This window comes from Rhinoderma darwinii, chromosome 1, assembly GCF_050947455.1.
Source record: "Rhinoderma darwinii isolate aRhiDar2 chromosome 1, aRhiDar2.hap1, whole genome shotgun sequence".
Lineage (NCBI taxonomy): Eukaryota > Metazoa > Chordata > Amphibia > Anura > Rhinodermatidae > Rhinoderma > Rhinoderma darwinii.
In genome coordinates this window covers 399178993-399202961 of record NC_134687.1, presented here as the reverse complement: position 1 = coordinate 399202961, position 23969 = coordinate 399178993, and the positions used below count along the sequence as shown (strand labels likewise).

Sequence of the window (23969 nt, the reverse complement as noted above, 5' to 3'; positions counted from 1 at the left end):
GGACCCACAGCAAGGCTCAGGAGGGAAGGAGCGCCTTTTGGATTTTGGAGCGCAGATTTTGCTGGATTGGTTTTCAGTGCCATGTGTCGGGTTTGCAACGCCCCAGAGGGACCAAAACAGTGGAAACCCCCCAAAAGTGACCCCATTTTAGAATTTACACCCCTCAAGTAATTTTTCTAGGGGTATAGTGAGCATTTTTTCACCGTGCGGAAAAATTAACATTATAGTTTCATAGATTGGGTTGTTACGAACGCGGCGATGCCAAATATGTGTACTTTTTTTAACGTTTTCATTTTTTCCCTATAATAAATGACTTATTATAGGAAAACAAAACCTTTTATTTTTACACTTTTATAAAACATTTTTATTCACTTTTTTTTTACTTTTTACACTTTCTTTTTTTGACCTGCAGCTTTGATCGCTGCTAGAATACATTACACTACCTAGGTAGTGTAATGTATTCCAACTGTCAGTGTGACGTCACAGTCACTCTGACAGTTGGTCTATGAGGATCAGCAGAGGCTGATCCTCATAGGCTGACATACATGGCAGACTTGGGGGCCGTTGTCTGGCCCCTGGGTGCCATTACAAGCATCAGAAGCCCCCACGATTGCATGGGGGCTGCTGATGCGCTACAAACCTGCTACATGCGGAGATCGCAATAGAGCCCCGCATGTAACAACGGGTTAATTGCCGAAATCAGCGGCGATGAGCCGCTGATCGGCAACACTGGAGAGCGTCAGCTGTCGGGGACAGCTGATCTCCAAGTTCCCGATGCACACTGTCGCCGACAGTGTGCATCGGGAACGACACATTACAGGAAGCCTATCAGGACCAGCCGAAGGTTGGTCCTGATGGGCTTCCGTCCATGGCAGACCCGGAAGCCATTGCTTGGCTTCCGTTTGCCATACTAACTATCAGCAGACCCCGCGATTTCGGACGGGGGTCTGCCGATATGCTAGAAACCCCTAAAATTCGGCGATTGCACCCGATTGCCGAATTTAAGGGGTTAATTCGCCGAAATCAGCGGCAAAGGACCGCTGGCCGGCAAGAGGGGAGTGTCAGCTGTCGGCGACAGCTGACCTCCCGGTTCCCGGTGCACACTGTCGCCGACAGTGTGCACCGGGAAAAACTCAGTAACTGTACGTCCTCGTGCGGGAAGTAACCTCCCGCGAGGACAGACAGTTACATCCTGGTGCGGATAGGGGTTAAAGAGGCTCTGTCACCAGATTTTCAAACCCCTATCTCGTATTGCAGCAGATCGGCGCTGCAATGTAGATTACAGTAACGTTTTTTTTTTTAAAAACGAGCATTTTTGGCCAAGTTGTGAGCATTTTTATATTTATGCAAATGAGCCTTTCTTAAGTACAACTGGGCGTGTTTAAAGTTAAGTCCAAGTGGGCGTGTATTGTGTGTGTACATCTGGGCGTTTTTACTTGTTTTACTAGCTGGGCGTTGTGAATAGAAGTGTATGATGCTGACGAATCAGCATCATCCACTTCTCTTCGTTAACACCCAGCTTCTGGCAGTGGACAGACACACAGCGTGTTTGAGAGATCACGCTGTGACATCACTTCCTGCCCCAGGTCCTGCATCGTGTCGGACGAGCGAGGACACATCGGCACCAGGCGACAGAGGCTACAGTTGATTCTGCAGCAGCATCGGCGTTTACAGGTAAGTCGATGTAGCCTCTGTCGCCTGGTGCCGATGTGTCCTCGCTCGTCCGACACGATGCAGGACCTGGGGCAGGAAGTGATGTCACAGCGTGATCTCTCGAGAACATGCTGTGTGTCTGTGCACTGCCAGAAGCTGGGTGTTAACGAAGAGAAGTGGATGATGCTGATTCGTCAGCATCATACACTTCTATTCACAACGCCCAGCTAGTAAAACAAGTAAAAACGCCCAGATGTACACAAACAATACACGCCCACTTGGACTTAACTTTAAACACGCCCAGTTGTACTTAAGAAAGGCTCATTTGCATAAATATAAAAATGCTCATAACTTGGCCAAAAATGCTCATTTTTGAAAGAAAAATAAACGTTACTGTAATCTACATTGCAGCGCCGATCTGCTGCAATACGAGATAGGGGTTTGAAAATCTGGTGACAGAGCCTCTTTAAGTCTAATTCTGTAACTTAAGTCTTATTACAATGTTTAATAAAAGCTTAAATATATGACAAAAAGAACTTACCAATGACGGAAATAGCTTTACAAACATCCAGCAACAGCGCCGTCTAATAGCCAACTAAAGAGGATTTTAGGGCACTTATAGACATCCAAAATATGACAATCAATACATAACAATAAGGTTGTGAGAAAATTATAAAAACATCATGCAAAAAGACAGAAAAGGTCATTTATAAAGATTGACATACTGACACATATACATGTAGGACAATTTTAATTTAATGATTAAGGCTTCGTTCACATCTGCATCAGGGCTCCGTTCCGACATTCCGTTGGAGCTTTCCATCGGAACGGAGCACTGACTGACACACACTGAAACCAAAGGAATCCGTTTTCATTAGTATTGATTTCAATGGTGACGGATCTGGTGCCAATGGTTTCAGTTTGTCTCCGTCGTGCAAGGGCTCCATTCCGACGGAATGGAGCCCTGACGCAGATGTGAATGAAGCCTAAACAATGCAAGTCTCATCATTGTCCACTGCCTCATTTTTAAAAAGACAAATGTCACCGAATATGTAGCAAGTCAGTTGCACACAAACACAAATGAAAAGTTGTTTGTATCGGTAAAGTGGGAGGGGAACTTCAAACATATGAATTCCTATCATTGCAATTACGCCAGGTAAGTGATGCAAAGTGGTGGTAAATGATACATGACCCCAAGAGATGATTATCTTATCTAGAGTTGTTACGTTCCTAAGACATAAAGTAAAAAAAATTAAATTTAATAGAATAATCATTTTTCTCAGACCTCTCAGGTAATTCAAATATAGTTTAGTATTGTGTATAGCAAAGTTAAATCATTTTTTATTTATCTAAAGACATATGGAACATAAGGCTAAACTATTTTTAAATTACTACTTCAATAGTGATTTTTATTAAACATAAATTTATCAATATTCAATTTAAAAGTTGATGATGACTTAATAAATTATGTATTTTAGCATTGATAGAATATTCTATAACAAACAAAACCATATGGAAAGTAAAGTCTTGAAAAGATTCCAAAAGGCTACATCAGTAGGACAGCTGTGTTTTATCCGTTTCTTGGGAAAGTAAAGTACCCTTCAGTAAAGAAACATGTAGCTGAGTAACAACAATTCTCTGGAGAAAACCACCCACTGTCGATTACAAATATGTTCTTCCCACCAGCTTCTTATACTTTGTGACCGCCACACAGATGTAGTCACAAAGTTCAGAGTCAAGACAGGATGAGAAACGGATAGCCCTCTGACGCATAGACTTTAGCTGGTTTCTCATTGTAAAATACTTTTTAAACCCAATATTGCAAAAGAACCAGCATTTCGATAAATGTAAAATAATCTTAAAGGGTAACTAAACTTTCAACAAATTTCTGACATGTCATAGTGACATGTTAGAAGTTTTGATGGGTGAGGGCCCCAGCACTGAGATCCCCATCAATCGCTGTAACGAAGTGGCAGAAGCGCTCGGGTAAGCGCTGAACCCCTTGGTTTCTGATCAACTTTTTTCGGAAAGCCGATGTAGCGGAGTACAGACTCAATAGAAAGCCTATGGGCCCGTACTACGCTACATCGGCTTTCCGAAAAAAGCAGATCAGAAACTATGCGGCTTAGCGCTCCGTCGCTTCGTTTTAGCGATCGGTGGGGGTCTCAGTACTCAGACCCTCACGGATCAGAAATTCTGACATGTCAGAAGTTTTTGTAGGTTTAGTGCCGTGTTCACACAGGATTTTCTGCTTTTTAAAATATGTCAAAAAAACAACTGTTTTTATGGCGTTTGATTAATTGTGACATTTTCTACAAGCATTTTGCTAGGCGTTTTGAATATATATTAAAAAGCTATTTGAGAAAAACTGCTGAAAATTCATTTTTTTATTATATCTTGTTACCTTTTAATGCTAAAATAATAGATTATAGTAAAGAGTTTTGACATGTTATTCTCATAAAAGTATTTGTGTCTCTTTTTTGTCCCAATGAGACTTTTTACTATTATTTGCAAAGTTTACTTAGAAGCAAACAAGTCTAGGGGTGTCCTGCCTCTGAATTAGTTTAAAGTTGTCTGAGATTAGGAAAAAAAAGTCTGCATTTTCTCCAGTCCCGTTCATGAGCTGTGCCTGGAAGTGCTGCTCTGCCCAATTCACTTGAATAGGGCTGAGCTGTAGTATCAGATACAGGCCAGTCAGCTGTCAGCATGTAGAGAAATCTGCTACATTAGGGATCCTAGATGGGGCAGAACCCCTTAGGGGGAGTTCACACTGAGTTTTTTTACGAGGTTTTTTACGGGAAATCGCACCGCAAAACGCGCCAAAAAACGGCCGAATACGCCTCCCATTGATTTCAATGGGAGGTGGAGGCGTTTGTTCCCAGGAACGTAAAAACTGGCTCGCGGGAAAAAGAATGGACATGCCCCATCTTCGGGGCGTTTACATCTCTGACCTCCCATTATCATCAATGGGAGGCAGAGAAAGTGTATTTCGCTGCGTTTTATGCCCGCGGCGCTCAACAGCCGCGGGCAAAAAACGCCACGACAATCGGCATGTAGGCAGAGGAAAATCTGCCTCAAAATTCCGAACTGAATCTCTGCACTAATGACAGAATCGATCTGTTTTGGTCGGATCTTCTCCTTCAGCCAGATCAGGCAAGTGTGTACTTCGATGCAAATTGAAAAGTGAATGGCAGTGAAAAGTAAATTTCAGTAAAAGTGACTTTAAGTATAAGCGATTTTTAATCCAATCAAAAATCACAAAAGGAGGCAAACTTTGTTCAATGTCCAATCAAAAACAGCTATTCCCTGATCGGGCTTCAAACAAAACAAACTTTATATAGTTCTATCCAGTATCAGGCTGCTCGCACCAACTGCCTTTGACTGTAACAAGATGGCTGCCGTCACCATAGTAACCAGCACAGCACATTGAGTCGCATTTATCAAAACTGTTTAATAGAAAAACATATCCTGTGGCCGATAGCAACCAATCAAAGCTCAGCTTTAATGTTTTTTTCCACTGAGCTGGAAATATGAAAGCTTCACTGTGATTGGTTGGTTGCTATGGTCAACAAATCCAGTTTTTCTATTAGACAGTTGTGTTAAATGAGGTTCAATCTTCTCCCATAAGTTCCAAGATGTCTGCCATTGCAACTAGCACAACACATTGTTCTCATATAAGGCACAAGATGGCTGGTATCACCATAGCAACCAGCACAATGCATTCTTCTGACATAAGCCCCAAGATGACTGCTATCACCATAGTAACCAGCACAACACATTCTTCTCATATAAACTACAGTGGCTCTCATTATCAGACATATATAACATTGTAATTTTCAGTAAACACTAACATTGAAAGTCTAATTTATATCAATAACCAAAAGAATTGTCTGTAACATGGATATAAAAATGAACGTTATAATGGATTGTGTCAATAATAAATCTAGAGACATTTCCATTACAGAGACGTCCCGTTAATGCACAGAGCGTTAGTGTGTGGATGAACAAATAGGTTATAATCTCACTCATACCCATCCCCCGTACTATTTATCATTACCAATCAACCCAAATCCATAGTAGCAAAGCATTGATGACTCGCCCACTTTCTGCCTGAAAACACAAATTTGCATAAACACCACCTTTCCTAACCCGGCTTGCTGGACTGTTTCACACAAAATGGGGTTGTTGGCAAATATACCAAAATACATAACCTGCCTATATATACTAACCTTTATCCAGTATAGTAGAAGGATTGTGATGTCTCCCATGTTACCTGTAGGAAGTTGTTCTGATCATGTCCCAGGAAAACACAACAGAGATGGCTTCTCTTTGTAGCAGGAGATGGAGTACGGTCTTGTGAGGAATATTGTGCGTCCTCTCCTGGATGTGGAGTCTGGTGGCAGCAGGCAGTGTATTATATGTGTGTCTGGTCTCTGAATAATGTACCGGGAGGCAGATTATGATGTCAGCAGCAGCAGTGTGACATCACTCTGGTTGTTACATCCCTGCCAGCAGCCAATCAGGTAAGCTTTTATAATTTCCAAAGCAGGTAATAAAAATCCAAGCAGCGATCTGATTGGTTGTTATGGCTTACAGATGACGTGATCCATTTTAAACCAATGAAAAATTGGGCTTCACACAAACTTACAAAAATATATAATACATTTGTGATAATAAAGTGCAGTAATGGCTGCTTTCTTTAAATAAGTTATACAGATATGTCCACCCTTACCTTTGTTGAATTTGGTTAAGGACTCCAATTTCTGCTGAAATTAATTCAGCACAATATTGCAAAATACCAGAAAAACCCTTGACAGACTGCAATAAACATCACAACCACTGGATGGTTACACATATAGCATAAACATCTCGTGACAGGATATCACAAAATTATGTTTTTTTTCATAAGCTGGTTATCTCGTGCCATATTTCTCAGGATATTTTAAGATCAGAGAAAAGGAAAGACACATCTGTAAAACTATACCATCATGGAACTTCTGTTTACTTGAGTTTAGCTGACACAATGCTTCAGAATTTTAACTGCATTGACTTTTTGTTACGGTATATTGTTTTACAGGCCAATATCTAATGCAATTTCCATTTTATGAGCATGCATTTTTTTAGTGGTTGTGCTGAGCTTGTCTTTCCTGTATTTGTTTGTAATTTATTGGAATTACTATACAGTTGATGGAGTAAAATTTTAACTCATTGAGCACCCTTTTAAGGCCTAGTTCACACTGAGTTTTTTGAGAGGCAGAAAAAAATCTTGAAGGAATTTTGAGGCAGATTTTGACTTGCCAGTGTTAGATGCTTTTTTTCATGTTTTTTTTGGCATTTTTTGCCTGCGGCCGTTGACTCTAATGCAAAAACCACGGGCCTAAACCACTGCAAAAAATGCTGTAAATGAGCCGCAGTTTTTTTCTGCGTCCCATTGATTTCAATGGAAGATCAGAGGCGGAAACCGCTCGAAGAAAGAGCATGTTGCCTTTTTTTTTCCGTGAGCGGCCAGAAGCCGGGAACAAAACGCCTCTGCTTCCAATTGAAATCAATGGTGGGGGATTTGGTGCTTTTCTTGGTGCTGGTTCTGACGCCATTTTCACGTCAAAATCAGTGCCAAAAAACTTTATGTGAACTCGACCTAACTGTGCAGCATTACTTAAACCGACAAACTTTTGGCTTGATAAACAACGAGATGAAATGTTACGGATTTCACCCTTTCTACATTGAAAAAGAGTGAAATTCGCAGTGAACATCCAGGACAGAATGAGCAAGCTGTGGATGTTTCACAGCAAATCTGCAGAGTTTCTGCAGAAAAATACAAAAGTGTTACATGAGGATATTGGTGTGGATTTTACTGCAGAATCACAGTGGATTTCATCCCTTCTACATAGAAAAGGATAAAATCTGCTGTGAAAATCTGTAACAGAATGAGAATGCTGCGGATTTGATAATCTGTAGCATGCTTTAATTTACGTGCCGTAAATGTTCTGCAGCATATGGCTGAGATTTGTTCAAATCTCATCCAGATGACTGGTACTGTAATCCGCTGTGGATTTTCTGTGCATGAATCCACACAGAAAATCTGCAGTATTTACCTACCATGTACAGGGGGCTTAAGGAATCCTAAAATGTAACAGTTTTGCAACCACTGCTAAAGCTGAATAAAATGAAAAACATGAAATATTTTCCATTTACCAATTTGGGTACACTTTCAAAAAATCCCTTCAGACTTTTTTGAAAAAAAATAAAAAAAAAATCGCAGCAGGTTTTAAGATATGCTCTGGGTTTTCAAAACGGTTGCATGTCCTATTCATTGGAGATTATTTTCACCCGTTTCAATTAAATGAGGAAATCTACATCTGAACCCGCATATGAATCTGGAATACTGGAAATTTTCATCTGACATTTCCAGTGTTTAAACATAGTTTTAGACCTGCTTAAAGTAATTTTAAATTTAGTTAAGCATGCCAAAAAATAATAAACTGCTTATGTAATACTTGGAACTCTTTATAAGACTTTATCCCAAAAGGGTGTCCAAACATCTTTGTTAATATGAATGGAAATGCATGGTAAATGATTTCTTGAGGGAGCAGAAAATAATCATTTTGTAGTTAATACACAAAGAAAATTTGCAGATATGTCCGTGGTCAGAACGAAGGGAAAGTCTACAGATGCCTTTCTGATTGTATATTATTTTTTTTGGCTTTGAGCTTTTATCATGTGTTATTTTACTTGACTCACAGAAAACCACTATTGCCAGAACGGCTGAAGCAGAGGTGTAGATTTAAGAAAGAGGTTCGGTATGTCGTCTGTATGTCGTGAGATTAAATACATCATATTGTGGGAACAGATCTTTTAATTGCAAAAATGCCCACTGAAGCTTCCAGAATGTTACAAAAAAAGTATTAAACTTTGGCCTTAGGGCTCATGCAGTGTATGGTTCTGATTTCATATAAAGGCATACACTCCGATTCCACATGAAGAAGACTGAACCTTTTGAGGAATGTTTTATTGGATACCGTATGTACAAAAGTATCCTCTCTTAGAATGGTTCTAGGGGAGAATGGCTTCATGCATAAGGCACACATTTTCCATGCCATGTCTATTTTAAACCTCATTTTCACATTCCAGTAGCACACGGAGGCCATATTGATCCACACTGTGTACTGCCGTACAGTCTCTGTCCATATGGCTCTGCAGTGTACATGGTGCTTTTGCATGTTAAAAATGCATATTCTTAGGCTCAAACAATAGGTGCCCACAATTTAATAAAAGATATTGCTAAATGTACCCAACTTGGATCAATAAACATACCTAAGTATTATTTTTTATTTTTATAGTTACTGTTCCTCACATGCTATTTTTCTAGGGGTACTAGGGCAACCTATGATCTTCTTATGCTAACTGCTGCCTTATGATTCGAACAAAACTGCAGCATTTGACAAAAAACACATAAACCTACACTGATGCACATGAAACATGTCATTTTTGGTTACTTACCTTGCACATGTTTCTAAATGTTGCTACCAGGACTGTCCAAGCAAAATGCCCATGTGCCTTCAAATCTTTACTCACAGGGTGTCATTAGGCTCCATCTTGGACTACAAAATTTGAAAATTAAAAAGATTTATTATTTTGCATGTAGGTCAATAAAGCACTGCTTGAGTAAAGTTGGATAAAAGGACCCGTAGATCCTTTAAAAGGAACTGAAGGGTATGTGCACACACACTAATTACGTCCGGAATTGACGGACGTATTTTGGCGCAAGTAGTGGACCGAACACAGTGCAGGGAGCCGGGCTCCTAGCATCATACTTATGTACGATGCTAGGAGTCCCTGCCTCTCCGTGGAACTACTGTCCCGTACTGAAAACATGATTACAGTACGGGACAGTTGTCCTGCAGAGAGGCAGGGACTCCTAGCGTCGTACATAACTATGATGCTAGGAGCCCGGCTCCCTGCACTGAGTTCGGTCCGGGACTTGCAGCCGAAATACGTCCGTCAATTACGGACGTAATTAGTGTGTGTGCACATACCCTTACTCTTGTTGCATTACAAATGGCTAATACAATATAACTGACAAGGGAAGAAGAAATAATAGTCTGTGCAGGGAAGGAGGAAGTGTACATTAATATACAGTGCTAGGAACACAAGGGGTGACGCCTGATCAGTATACCAGGAGATTTATAAATGGGCAAGATTAAATTTTTATCTCAGGTTTTATCTATCTTTTTATACAGCCTAAAATCTTGTTTGCTTTTGCAGCTGCTACTTGACATTGAGTGCTGCTTAGTTTACCGGTAACCAGTATATTGCATTTTCTCTCTTTGTCATGCTATGTACTTGCCCAGGCTGCCAGCTTATCCATTTTTTTTTTGTAATACCTTACAGTCAAGCTGAGTTTTGAGAAGTTTTGTGTCATCAGCAAAAATGTATTAATAAGAATGTTCCTTTTCTTGTACGATTAACACAGATTGCTCAGAACGTAATTTCCAACAGCAGCTGCAAATCATTATACTGCTCCCTAAAGGCACATCTTTATTTATAAAAATAACCTTAACATCCATATCACATTGACATGGCAGACTCAAGGAAATGACCTCACATCATGCAGCACTAACATCTTCTATTATAAAAATAATTGAACTACACAAAAATAAACTTTTTAAGTGTGTGGTTTTTAATTAGATTAATTGTGAGAATCAATAGAATAAGACAATGCTATCTAGAAAATTGTAGGTAACGGCAAGCAGCAGTGAGCAAAGTCAGTTTTATTACTTGCCAGTATAATGCATTTAAGGCTTTGTTCACATCTGAGCTAGGGTCCCGTTCCGACGTTCCATCGGAGCTTTCCGTCGGAAAGGGGAAGGTTTCCGTTTCCATCACCATTGATTTCAATGGTGACGGATCCGGTGCCAATGGTTTCCATTTGTCTCAGTTGTGCAAGGGTTCCGTCGTTTTTACGGAATCAATAGCGTAGTTGACTAGAATAAAGAAAGTAATTTATTAGTAATTTATAAGTAGTTTATTCTACTTTCTAGAATAAAGAAAGTATGGAAAGTACCCACCTCCAATGTAACAGACGGAGTAGAGAACTTGACCGACCCCTGAGCGAGAGGGGTACTATCAATAGCAGAGACTTTGATTGGGGTACTTAACTGAACAAGGGGGATAGCCAATCTCTTTGCAACCTGAAAATCCAAGAAATTAGCCACAGAACCACAATCTACGAAAGCTTGGCCAGAAATATAAATATTATTAAACCATGCATTAATAGGCAAAAATGTTATTTTTTAAATGTTGGAAAAACCTGACTGCCCAGATGGCATTCCCAGGGACCATTTAGGCTCTGAAGTTTTCTGGAGCTGGATGTTCGGGACGCCTCGAACAGTTCTTGATTGTATGACCAGCGTCCCCGCAGTAGAAGCACAGCCCCTTGTGTTTTTGAAAAAGTCTCCGTTCTTTTTTTTTTTTATCACATTTGTTTTTATTGAGATTTTCAAATCATACATACATGTAAAGCAGAAACAGAGCTTACTAAGAAAACATAACATAGTAAAAATAAAAATAACTTTACATAGGCATCAATACATTATCGTAGCTTTGTGTACAATAGAACAATGTGTAAGGGAATAGATCAAAAGGAGCTCAGAGATAATTTGCACATTACTATAGGTTTAAGAAGTGTGTAGATCTGTGTATTTAGTGTATCGCGTTAAAGTAATGACTTGAGGTCCAAACATCCCACATGTTGTCAAATGTTCTTTTTTTATTTAAGGAAGAGGTGATCATGGATTCAAACCAGCAGTTGTTGTTTATTCCCTGAATAATTTCTGTCAATGACGGGATTTTATTGGATTTCCAGTATTTTGCTATTTTGAATCTCGTCACTATAATAGTGTGTAGAATAACTCCCCTATGAGTGCGATCAAATTTATCGGCGTAAATTGCCAATAGACATAGTGGGGCATCTAGAATAATTGGGTAACCACATATTTGTGACAGAAAACGTCCTATTTTCCTCCATAATTCTAAGATATATGGACATTCCCACCAGATGTGCGAAAAAGTCTCCGTTCTTGAGACGACATAGTGAAGCCCAAGTGCATGGGCTCTTGTGCATCAGATGAAGCGAGCTCAGTGCATTGAAGGGGGGTGATCATTGCCGATCTCTCATTTTTGCGGTCTCATAGTCGTCAGTCCAGACGCACAACAAAGGTCATAGTATACTCTAGAGAAAAGGGTGTTGGGTAATTTATAAGGAGATCTTTTAAGGTTTCTAATAGACCTCGGCGAAATTGACATCGGAGTGCAGCATCATTCCATTGTGAAGAGATGGACCATCATCTAAACTCTGAGAAATAATCTTCAACAGGCCGCCATCCCTGCTGGAGCGAAAACAGATTGGCCTCAGCCACTGCAGTGACATCTGGTTTTCCATATATTAAACCCAAGTCCCCAAAGACAGAAGAAAGTACAGGGGCATCAGGTCTCAACGAAAAGGCCCAGGTTTGAGGATCGCCCTGCAAGAGTGACATGACGATACCCTCTCGCTGTTGCTCCATTCCAGAGGAGATAGGTTTTAGTCGAAAATATAAGTTACAACTCTCCCGATAATTGACAAAAGACTTACGATCACCAGAAAAATGATCAGGTAAATTCACCTTTGGTTCAAACAAAGTTGCGATTGGGAGGACTGCTTTGGCATGCGCTGTTTAATGCTGCTGTATTCGTACAGCCAGACCTTGTACCAGCTGAGTCAGATTATGCATTTAATCCACTTGCATAGGTTCCATAGTGAAAAAATTATATAAATGGGCTTGTGGATATGTTATGGAATCACTGGTTGCGCAATTCCCAAAAGGCTGCTGGAGACTGTCAGGAGTAAGCGTGCAAATTAAACCGCAACCCCAAATCCATCACAACTCTGATCTACAGAATCTAAGGCTACTCTGAGGTATTTGCCAGAGCCCACCGCAAGGCAGGATGGTTTTTGCTGCACAGAACCCAGGTTGTTCTAACAGAGTTCAGCATTGGATAAGGGGTGCAACACAGGCTATAGCTGAACAGGTAACCAGGCAGACAGAGGGTAAACAGAAAGTCCAAAACAGAGCTAGTGTACAGCAGAGGTCAAAACCAGCCAGGAGCAGATAATTAAAATCGGTAAACAAGGGGTTAACGAGAGACAAGCCGAGGTCAGTTTTCAAGAAGTCCAGAAGTCTAGGGCACAGGGTAGGTGAAAGCTTGATCACCACACCTAAGAAAGGAGAAAATTCAGAAGCAAAGAAAGAGGGAGGAGGCCAGGTATAAATACCCCACCCAACACCTGACAGGAAGAAGACAGAGAAGTGGGATAGGCTCAGGAAGTAAACAGATTGACCCAGAAGCTAGATCAGTAGTCATGGCGATCTTAAGGACACAGACGCTTTTTAACAGACGGTATATGGAATGGTAAGGAATGGAAAGGGAACTCTGTGAGGAAATATAGGGTTAACGGGCCAATAAAATTATTTTTATTTACAGTTTAAAACTTTAGGGCAAGATGGTACTGTAGAGTGGGAGGCTTTGGGTACTGAGAGACTATTTCAGGAACCTAAGGTATTTAAAGCTTTGTAGACCTGACAACTGAAGGAATGAAATGCTTTGAAAAAATGGTCCTGTCACACATTAATAAGATATTAGCTGGTAGAGAAGATAGCCTTCAATTTGCATATAGGAACTATAAGTCCACAGTGTTGATGTTAATTCGGGTTTAAACTATGCAAGAGTTTTGTTTGCGGATTTTAGCCTTACTTTTAACATCGTAGTGCCAGTGGCGTAACTACCGCTGTAGCAGCCATAGCGGCTGCTACGGGGCCCGCGGCATGAGGGGCCCATGCCGCCCGCTGACACGGGGGCTTCCCCCATGCCCGGTGGCGCCGCTAGCAGCCGTTATGGCTGGTACTTCGGTAGCGACGCTACTACGGGGCCCCGGCCGCCAGGCCTCTAACATTCATGTCATAATGCCAGGTGGGGGCCCTGATGCTAGCGACATCCACATTCACTTGTATCTGTGTCCTCTGGACGTAGATACAAATAAACATTATAGGCTGCTGCTGCCCCCCTGCTGCCATCGCCTCCTGCAGTAATCGTACCTGTGTCTATATCACGCAGATACAAATACATGCATTCAGCGCCTTACAATGACGCAGATTGACATCATCGCTCCGCTTCCGTTGTTGAAAGGCGCTGATTGGCGGGGCAAGTCATTCTGCCCTGCCAATCAGCGCCTTTCAACGATGCTAGCGGCGCGATGCTATGACATAATCGCGCTACTTACATCGTTCAGCCCCAGCAGAAGAGAGCAGGTCTGCATTGCCGCCGGGCGGCACGGGAACGTGATCATGTGTGCTGTATATATGTACTAAGCTTTTTTCCTGGGCTGTATATATGTATTGAGCTTTGTGCTGGTGCTGTATTTATGTACTGAGCTTGGTTCTTGGGCTGTATTTATGTACTGAGCTTGGTTCTGGAACTGTAATTATATAGAATATATTTATAATAACAAAATTTCAGGGCAGATGGAATTTTTTCAATTCATTGTATATTTAATGGGAACCTGTCTGGTAGTTTTAACCCCTTAAACCGCCACCATGCGGTAATACATGACCTGACAATATTTCCAAATGTATGTCTTTTTCAGATGCAGCAAAATCTATAAAATCAACTTTTAAAACGGCGCACACTATATGCTGATTACTCATTAAAGGGTCATGGGGCGGTGCCACTATCCTGAAGAGTCACATAGTCCTGCCTCCAAACCCACCTTTCCATGTTTGATTGACATCCCCCTCGCTGATACAACGTTCTCAGATGCGCCATTGCCTTGTACTACTTGGGCACGCACCGTGCAGCAAGGTGTACTCTGCCCGGCTTCATCGCTGCACCTCGCATGCCAGAGGAGTACCAGGCAATGGCGCATCCGCAAAAGTTTGAGGAGGCTGGTAGTGATGAAAAACAGCCAGGGGGATGTCAATCAAAATGTGGGGGGCGCCATTTTAATTTTCGACTCAGGCAGCAGAAAAGCTTGAATTGGCCCTGAGGCTGTAGGCCACTTTAGGCCTGCAGCCTATAAGGTGCTGGGAAGACTATCTGCGCAGGCCGGCATTATGACGTCACTGCATCACGTTGGTCTGTGCATGTGTCCCGACCGGATACTGTGCAGCGCTCCGTCCGTCGCAAGAACGGGGCAAGATAAGTACAATATATATTTTTTTGGGGGTTGTGTGGCACTATACACAAGGGGGAGTTGAGTGGCCCTATATACAGGGGGCTGTGTGGCACTACTAAAGGGGGCTGTGTGGCACTATCTACTAGGGGGGCTGTATGGCACTATTTACAAGGGGGAGGGCTGTGGTGCTATCTACAGGGGTCTGTGTGTTGCGCAATCTACAGGGGTCTGTGTGTGGCACTATCTACTAAGGGGATGGCTGTGTGGCACTATCTACTAAGGGGGGGCTGTGGCACTATATGCAAGGGAGGGCGGCTGTGTGGCACTATATACAGGGGGAGCTGTATGGCGGTATATAAAGGGGGGCCCTTTGGCGATATTTACAGGGGGGCTGTATGGCACTGTCTACAAGGTGGAGGTGGGGGGAGCTATCTACAAGTGGGGTGACACTGTCTACAGGGGGAGTTGTATAGCACTGTCTACAGGGGGGCTGTATGGTACAATCTACAGGGGGCACTGTAGATTGGGGGCTGTGTGTTGCACCCAGGGTAGGGGCCCAGTCAAAAGTTTGCTATGGGGCCCAGTATTTCCTAGTTACGCCCCTGCGTAGTGCCCTCGCTTCTTGTGGCTAAGCTAGGGATTCTTCGGTTGCCATGAGAATTATGCAAGGGACTGCCAATTTTCTTGACTTACTAACATCCAATGGTTAGAATGGAAGGCACAGCATCTCCCAGCCCCGAGGAAGTTGAATTTTGGAGTACCACAGGGTCCGTGTCTGAGCCCTGCATGTTTTTTCTTTTATACTGCTGACTGTAGTACATGTTTTAGTAATACTATCCTGTTGAAATATGCAGATAACATGACATTGATTTTGTCTGATCTCGGACGGGAATAAAAAATCTAATTGATCTGAGATTCAGAGGTTACCACAATAATCTCTGGAGAATAATTTGCTCCTTAATGTGAAAAAGTCAAAGAAACAGATCATTTTGTGCATTAGCATGGGCGGGAATCGAGTAAAGGTGGTAATGAAATTTCTGGCATCCATTGAGAGTGTTTTGACTAACGTCATCACAGTTTGGTTTGGTATGGCATCGGTGAAAGAAAGGCATTTGGTATGTAGCGTGGCTTAAACTGATGGAGCCATTATTCGATGGGATGTTGTGCGATCATCAAGCAATTATGAGGAGTAATGTGTAAGTAGAGCAACAAAAATCTTAGAGGATAGTTCACACCCGTGTAATAGCCTGTTTGAATTGTTACCATCCTGGAGGCAGTATCTTGTTATTAGAGGACCTTCCAAAAATGAAGCATGCCCTATTTTGGGCCAGCCGCACAGGTCCCATAAAAGTTTATGGGGCCGTGTAAAGCATGGCTGTCACTTGGATGTGATCCGAGTGAGGCCGTGCTTTCTTCAGCTCTCTCTCTTCTCCTCACAGTGCTAAGTGCATGTGAGGAGGAGGAGATTTTTTGCTCCCTTTAGGAGCGGAATCCCTAATCCCCGGCCACAGCAATGCCGAAGCTGTGGCCAGGCACGTTCCGCTCAAGGAGAAGTCCCTGACTTCGCTGTCCATTTATGGACAGTGACGTCAGGCACTTCTCTTGAAGTGGAATCCCCGGCCACAGTGAGCGACGCTGTGGCTGGTGATCCACTCCAGGAGAAGTCCCTGACTTCACCGTCCAAATATGGACAGTCAAAAATAGATATTGGGATGCACTCCTCAATCAATTGGCGTGGTGCTAGTAAGGTAGGGACGAGAATCCCACAATATTGGAAATATATAACCCCAGCACACACAGAGGTACGCAAAAAATCCAGATGCAAACAAATTAAAGTTTTATTGTAACAAAAGATGGTAAAGTTGAGGTGGAAAGCGACTTGGTAAAGACGTTTCGGCCGAACCTCGGCCTTTGTCACGGTCGCTAAAATGATAAAGAATAAAATGCTTTTACAAAGTTGGCAATACAATTTACAAAAATACAGTATGAACAAATGAAAAATAATATGAAGATAACATATATAGATGAGTTATCTCTGTTTACATGAAATTATATAGCGCTGTCACCTCAGATATACACAGAGAACAATTATTATACATTATAAGGAAAAATAAAAATATTTTAATACTGAACTGTATAAAGAAAATTGCGTGATCAATTAGTGGAACACTTAACACAGGAATTAAGGAAATCATAATCATCTATGAAAGAATAAGTCATAATGATCTATAAAAAACAAGACTAGGGGCTGAATAGTCAGAAAAAAATGAAGTTAAATATGCTCAAGGAGGATCTAGCAGTATATAACTGTATGTGGCATAAACAATCTGGAAACCTCTGATGGTGATGCAATACCTAGGTTACATATATTGATTTAGTTTTGTTATTGTGGTGGGGAGAGGAAAGAGTCCTCACTGTAGACCATACCATAAAGTACCGGTAGAAAATAAAGGATAGTGTGGAAAGGAACAAACACTAGAGGATAAACTAAAGGGAGAGGAAAGACATGTGCTGCTGTACCTGTAAGGATATCACTGGTATGGGTTGTCCGCCGGATATTCCCTGTGTGTCTGTGCTATGTGAGTTGCGTCTGTGTTTATACCAGACCAACCGGAACTGATACGTGAGTGCAGTGAATATTCATGAGGTAATTATAGCAAGGGACCGTGAAAAAGAAACCTTATGGGAGTATTGACAGAGCCCTCTAGCTGCTGATATGTGAGTGCAGTGAATATTCATGAGGTAATTATAGTAAGGGACCGGAGAAAGAGAGCAAAGGGACCTAGCAGCTGATGTGAGTGCAGTGAATATTCCTGAGGTTATTATAGTAAGAATGTGTGTTAGTGTGTGTGTATATATGTGAGTGACATGTAATGAAGGAATGTAACTATATAGAGAAGTATGTTGACAGAAACTGATCGGATGCTATCTAGTTGCCATGACAACGAACCAGAGAAGGAAAGGGACCGTATGTCTGAAAGTATAGATGATCTCAGCCCATGTGTATGGGATGTCAATGTAAGGATAGATGTAGGAACGGTATAGAAGGTGATAGTAGTCATGGCAACATATAGAGAAAAGGGAAAATTAGAAAAAATAGAAAAAATAAAAAATAAAATAAAAATCAGAAAAATATATATGTATAAAAATGAAGGAATAAAGATGAGATTTGACAGCCGGTTTTATGGTACTTTTACCTGGTCCATGTGGATGTGTTTTTTTTCTAGCGTGTCTAGAAACAGAAAAGACAACAAGTTAGAATATGCAAGTCAAACAAGATATAGGAACTGGCATTAATACATGAACTGCACAGAAGATAATAGGGTTTCGTATCAATTCATTAGGTCAAATTCCCTATTGAGACCCCTGGGACTTAAGGTTTGTAATGTATGTATCCAGCAGGATTCCCGTTCCTTAAGTAAATGTATGTGGTTGCCACCTCTACGTGGTTGAGGAACGTGTTCAATTATCTGGAACTGAAATTGGGAAAGTTGATGATTAGCCTTACTGAAGTGGTCTGGTAATGGTAGCCAGTTTTTATTACAGCGGATAGTAGATTTGTGGCTTGTTATGTGATCCCTAATGTGTTGTGTGGTTTCGCCCACATATATTAGCCCACACGGGCACTTTACCAGGTATACCACAAAATTGGTATCACAAGTATAGAAGCCTTTTATGGGAAAAGATTTATTTGTGTGGGGATGCTGGAACCGATCACCCTTGATAACGTTGGAGCAGCATGAGCAATGGAGGCATGGGAAAGTTCCATTGTGTCTGGGTCGTAAGAAAGTTTGTCTGGGCAATTTAGTGTTGCTGCCAATGTCTGCTCTAACCAATCTATCCCTGAAATTGGGTGGGCGTTTGAGGCACATCATAGCAGGCGACTTAAATTCTTGAATGGTCGGGTAGGCCGTACTGAGGTGGTGCCAATGTTTTCTAATAATTTGTTGGAATTTTAGAACCAAAGGGTGATATGTATGTACAAACGGGATTCTATTTAGTTTAGTGTCGTTGCGGGTGGTACGAGGTGTGTGATCTTCTTGAATCGTATTATGCAGTTCTTGTTGAAGTATCCGTGAAGGACAACCTCTGTCTTTGAATTTGTCAGTCATTTCTTGTAATCTAGTGTGTCGTGTTGTCTCATCTGTTACAATCCTAGAGATGCGTTTATATTGAGATTTAGGAAGTGAGGTTTTAGTTTTATACGGATGGTTACTCTGGAAATGGAGCAGGCCATTTCTGTCTGTAGGATTGGTATATAGATCGACAACTAGATGGCCAGTGTTATTTTTCTTAACCAACGTGTCCAGGAAGCTTATCTCCTGTGAACTCAGATTTAATGTAAATTGTAGACCCTCACGTATGGTGTTAATTTCCTGGACAAAATCTATGGCAGATTGTTCAGTACCTTTCCATATGCAAAATATATCATCTATATATCGATGCCAGCAGATTGCATTATCCCTGAATCTAGGATTGGTGTAAATGTGGGTAGATTCGAATTCTGCCATGTAGGCATTGGCATATGGAGGAGCCATGTTAGAACCCATAGCAGTGCCATTGATCTGTTTATAAAAGTTGTCCCCAAATAAGAAATAATTCTCATTCAGAATTAATTCGAGTAGTTCTAAACATAATGATTTGGAATTCATGGACATATCGGTAGTGTCCAGGAGGCTACTTGTGGCTGCTAGGCCATCTTGATGTGTGATGGATGTGTATAAGCTATTGACATCCAATGTAATTAGGAGGATAGTAGGCTCAATCTGATGTAGACTTTTAATAATCTGTAAAAAATGGCTGGTGTCCAGGAGAAATGATTTGGTTTTTTTAATGAGGGGAGTCAATATTTTTTCTAAAAAGATGGCTAATGGGGATGAAATAGAGTCGGTGGAGGCAACTATTGGTCGACCAGGGGGATTGATTAAAGACTTGTGAATTTTTGGTAGGACATAAAATACGGGAGTTATTGGAAACGGATTCTGTAAAAATTTGTGTGTTTTGTGATCAATTGTATTAATATCAAGGTGATGATCAATGATGGAGTTGATTGAACTATTTTTACAGATCATTACGACTCAAGGCACACTTTGGACTTACTGATCTATCCACTTCCCAACAACCTAGAGACGTGTGCTCAGAAATTTCTATTTCTAATTTGGGCCTCCGTAGCAAAAGCAATTTTGCTCCCCCCAAAATCTACCACGCTACAGAATCGGTGATTGAACTTGTACAAAGAGACATTGATGTCGTCTTGCACGATTATAATTTGGGCTACTATCCCCATCAAAAAAATGTGTCCATTGAAGAAAGGACATCCTTAAGGGATTTACAACATAACCGGGAAATCATAATTAAACCAGCCGATAAGGGAGGGGCCATTGTAATACTTGATTATAATAATTATGTCTCTGAAGTCAATCGCCAACTTACTGATAGTAACACCTACCTCAAAATACCAAGAGACCCTATTTCCGATATACGCCATAAAATCAACTCCATCATTGATCATCACCTTGATATTAATACAATTGATCACAAAACACACAAATTTTTACAGAATCCGTTTCCAATAACTCCAGTATTTTATGTCCTACCAAAAATTCACAAGTCTTTAATCAATCCCCCTGGTCGACCAATAGTTGCCTCCACCGACTCTATTTCATCCCCATTAGCCATCTTTTTAGAAAAAATATTGACTCCCCTCATTAAAAAAACCAAATCATTTCTCCTGGACACCAGCCATTTTTTACAGATTATTAAAAGTCTACATCAGATTGAGCTTACTAGCCTCCTAATTACATTGGATGTCAATAGCTTATACACATCCATCACACATCAAGATGGCCTAGCAGCCACAAGTAGCCTCCTGGACACTACCGATATGTCCATGAATTCCAAATCATTATGTTTAGAACTACTCAAATTAATTCTGAATGAGAATTATTTCTTATTTGGGGACAACTTTTATAAACAGATCAATGGCACTGCTATGGGTTCTAACATGGCTCCTCCATATGCCAACGCCTACATGGCAGAATTCGAATCTACCCACATTTACACCAATCCTAGATTCAGGGATAATGCAATCTGCTGGCATCGGTATATAGATGATATATTTTGCATATGGAAAGGTACTGAACAATCTGCCATAGATTTTGTCCAGGAAATTAACACCATACGTGAGGGTCTACAATTTACATTAAATCTGAGTTCACAGGAGATAAGCTTCCTGGACACGTTGGTTAAGAAAAATAACACTGGCCATCTAGTTGTCGATCTATATACCAAACCTACAGACAGAAATGGCCTGCTCCATTTCCAGAGTAACCATCCGTATAAAACTAAAACCTCACTTCCTAAATCTCAATATAAACGCATCTCTAGGATTGTAACAGATGAGACAACACGACACACTAGATTACAAGAAATGACTGACAAATTCAAAGACAGAGGTTATCCTTCACGGATACTTCAACAAGAACTGCATAATACGATTCAAAAAGATCACACACCTTGTACCACCCGCAACGACACTAAACTAAATAGAATCCCGTTTGTACATACATATCACCCTTTGGTTCCAAAATTCCAACAAATTATTAGAAAACATTGGCACCACCTCAGTACGGCCTACCCGACCATTCAAGAATTTAAGTCGCCTGCTATGATGTGCCTCAAACGCCCACCCAATTTCAGGGATAGATTGGTTAGAGCAGACATTGGCAGCAACACTAAATTGCCCAGACAAACTTTCTTACGACCCAGACACAATGGAACTTTCCCATGCCTCCATTGCTCATGCTGCTCCAACGTTATCAAGGGTGATCGGTTCCAGCATCCCCACACAAATAAATCTTTTCCCATAAAAGGCTTCTATACTTGTGATACCAATTTTGTGGTATACCTGGTAAAGTGCCCGTGTGGGCTAATATATGTGGGCGAAACCACACAACACATTAGGGATCGCATAACAAGCCACAAATCTACTATCCGCTGTAATAAAAACTGGCTACCATTACCAGACCACTTCAGTAAGGCTAATCATCAACTTTCCCAATTTCAGTTCCAGATAATTGAACACGTTCCTCAACCACGTAGAGGTGGCAACCACATACATTTACTTAAGGAACGGGAATCCTGCTGGATACATACATTACAAACCTTAAGTCCCAGGGGTCTCAATAGGGAATTTGACCTAATGAATTGATACGAAACCCTATTATCTTCTGTGCAGTTCATGTATTAATGCCAGTTCCTATATCTTGTTTGACTTGCATATTCTAACTTGTTGTCTTTTCTGTTTCTAGACACGCTAGAAAAAAAACACATCCACATGGACCAGGTAAAAGTACCATAAAACCGGCTGTCAAATCTCATCTTTATTCCTTCATTTTTATACATATATATTTTTCTGATTTTTATTTTATTTTTTATTTTTTCTATTTTTTCTAATTTTCCCTTTTCTCTATATGTTGCCATGACTACTATCACCTTCTATACCGTTCCTACATCTATCCTTACATTGACATCCCATACACATGGGCTGAGATCATCTATACTTTCAGACATACGGTCCAGTGGCGTAACTACCGCCGTAGCAGCAGTAGCGGCTGCTACGGGGCCCGCGGCATGAGGGGGCCCGTGTCGCCCGCCGGCACGGGCCCCCACCATGGCCGGAGGCTCCGCTAGCAGCCGCTATGGCTGCTACAGCGGGACGCCACTGAACACTACGGCAGAGCAGGGAGGTATCTCCCCGCTCTGCCATTAACTGGTTCCCGACCGCTGGCTGTATTTTTACGGCCAGCGGTCAGGGTCCTTAAAACCCGAGCCATAGACTTTCTACGGCTCGTGTTTTAACTTGCTGCCCGCGCGATCGGGCAGCTGAATGTCGGGTCTCCGGCTGTCAGTGACTGCCGGGGACCCTGAGGAGAAGATAGGAGCAGCTTTCGCTGCTTCTGTCTTCTCTGATCACTTGTACACAGCGCTGAATGCGCGCTGTGTACAGGAATAGAGACAGCAGCAGCGCTGTCTCTATTCCTCCCGGTGATCATGTGACTGGTCACATGATCGCCGGGTGCCGTTAGTGGCAGGCTGCTGCTGGGTCTTACTAGACCCAGCACAGCCCTATTAGTGACAATCGTCACTATGAGAGGGCTGATTTCCCCTGTAACTGGGGCTGCTGTGCAGCCCCAGTTACAGTGGAAAAACATGGTGTAAAAGAAAGAAAAAAAATATATAAAGTTCCCCAAAGGTCTTTTTGACCTTTGGGGGACAGACCATAGTAATAAAAAATAATAAAGTAAAGTGCAAAAAAAAATTAAATAATAAATACACATAAAATACCCACCCCAAAAAAAAAAAAATGTTCCCCCCCCGCCAATCATTGTTGTAACGCTAGCGCTGACCCAATTACCCTAATATAGACATGTAATATATTAAAATTTACGGTAGACAATGACAATCACAAATAAAAGGTCTATTTTAGGGTAAAACTATGTTATTACCCAAAAAAAATAGCTGAAATGTAAAAAAGCTTATTTTTTTACTATTATTTTCAAACTTTATGAATAAAAATTCTAAAATAGCAAAAAAGGTGTGTATAAAAACTGAAACCTGCATTGTCTACAGGGGGGGCTGTATGGCGTTCTCTACAGGGGGTGCTGTATGGCGTTCTCTACAGGGGGGGGGCTGTATGGCGTTCTCTACAGGGGGGGCTGTATGGCGTTCTCTACAGGGGGGCTGTATGGCGTTCTCTACAGGGGGCTGTATGGTGCTATCTACAGAGGGGGGCTGTATGGCGTTATCTACAGGGGGGGGGCTGTAAAAAAGGCACTATCTACAAGGGGGGGGGTTGTGTGACACCCAGGGGAGGGGGGGGCCCCCAGTCAAAAGTTTGCTATGGGGCCCAGTCTTTCCTAGTTACGCCCCTGATACGGTCCCTTTCCTTCTCTGGTTCGTTGTCATGGCAACTAGATAGCATCCGATCAGTTTCTGTCAACATACTTCTCTATATAGTTACATTCCTTCATTACATGCCACTCACATATATACACACACACTAACACACATTCTTACTATAATAACCTCAGGAATATTCACTGCA

General features: G+C 41.5%; 1 long non-coding RNA gene across 1 annotated transcript in view; it reads right to left on the bottom strand.

Moving 5' to 3' along the window:
* The window catches only part of LOC142742614 (uncharacterized), a 101718-nt gene extending 95623 nt beyond the window's left edge, over positions 1–6095 (bottom strand). Inside the window, exon 1 of the long non-coding RNA XR_012881412.1 lies at positions 5883–6095. This is a non-coding gene — a long non-coding RNA (uncharacterized LOC142742614). The remainder of the gene's footprint in view (positions 1–5882) is intronic.
* Between the last annotated feature and the right edge of the window lie 17874 nt (positions 6096–23969).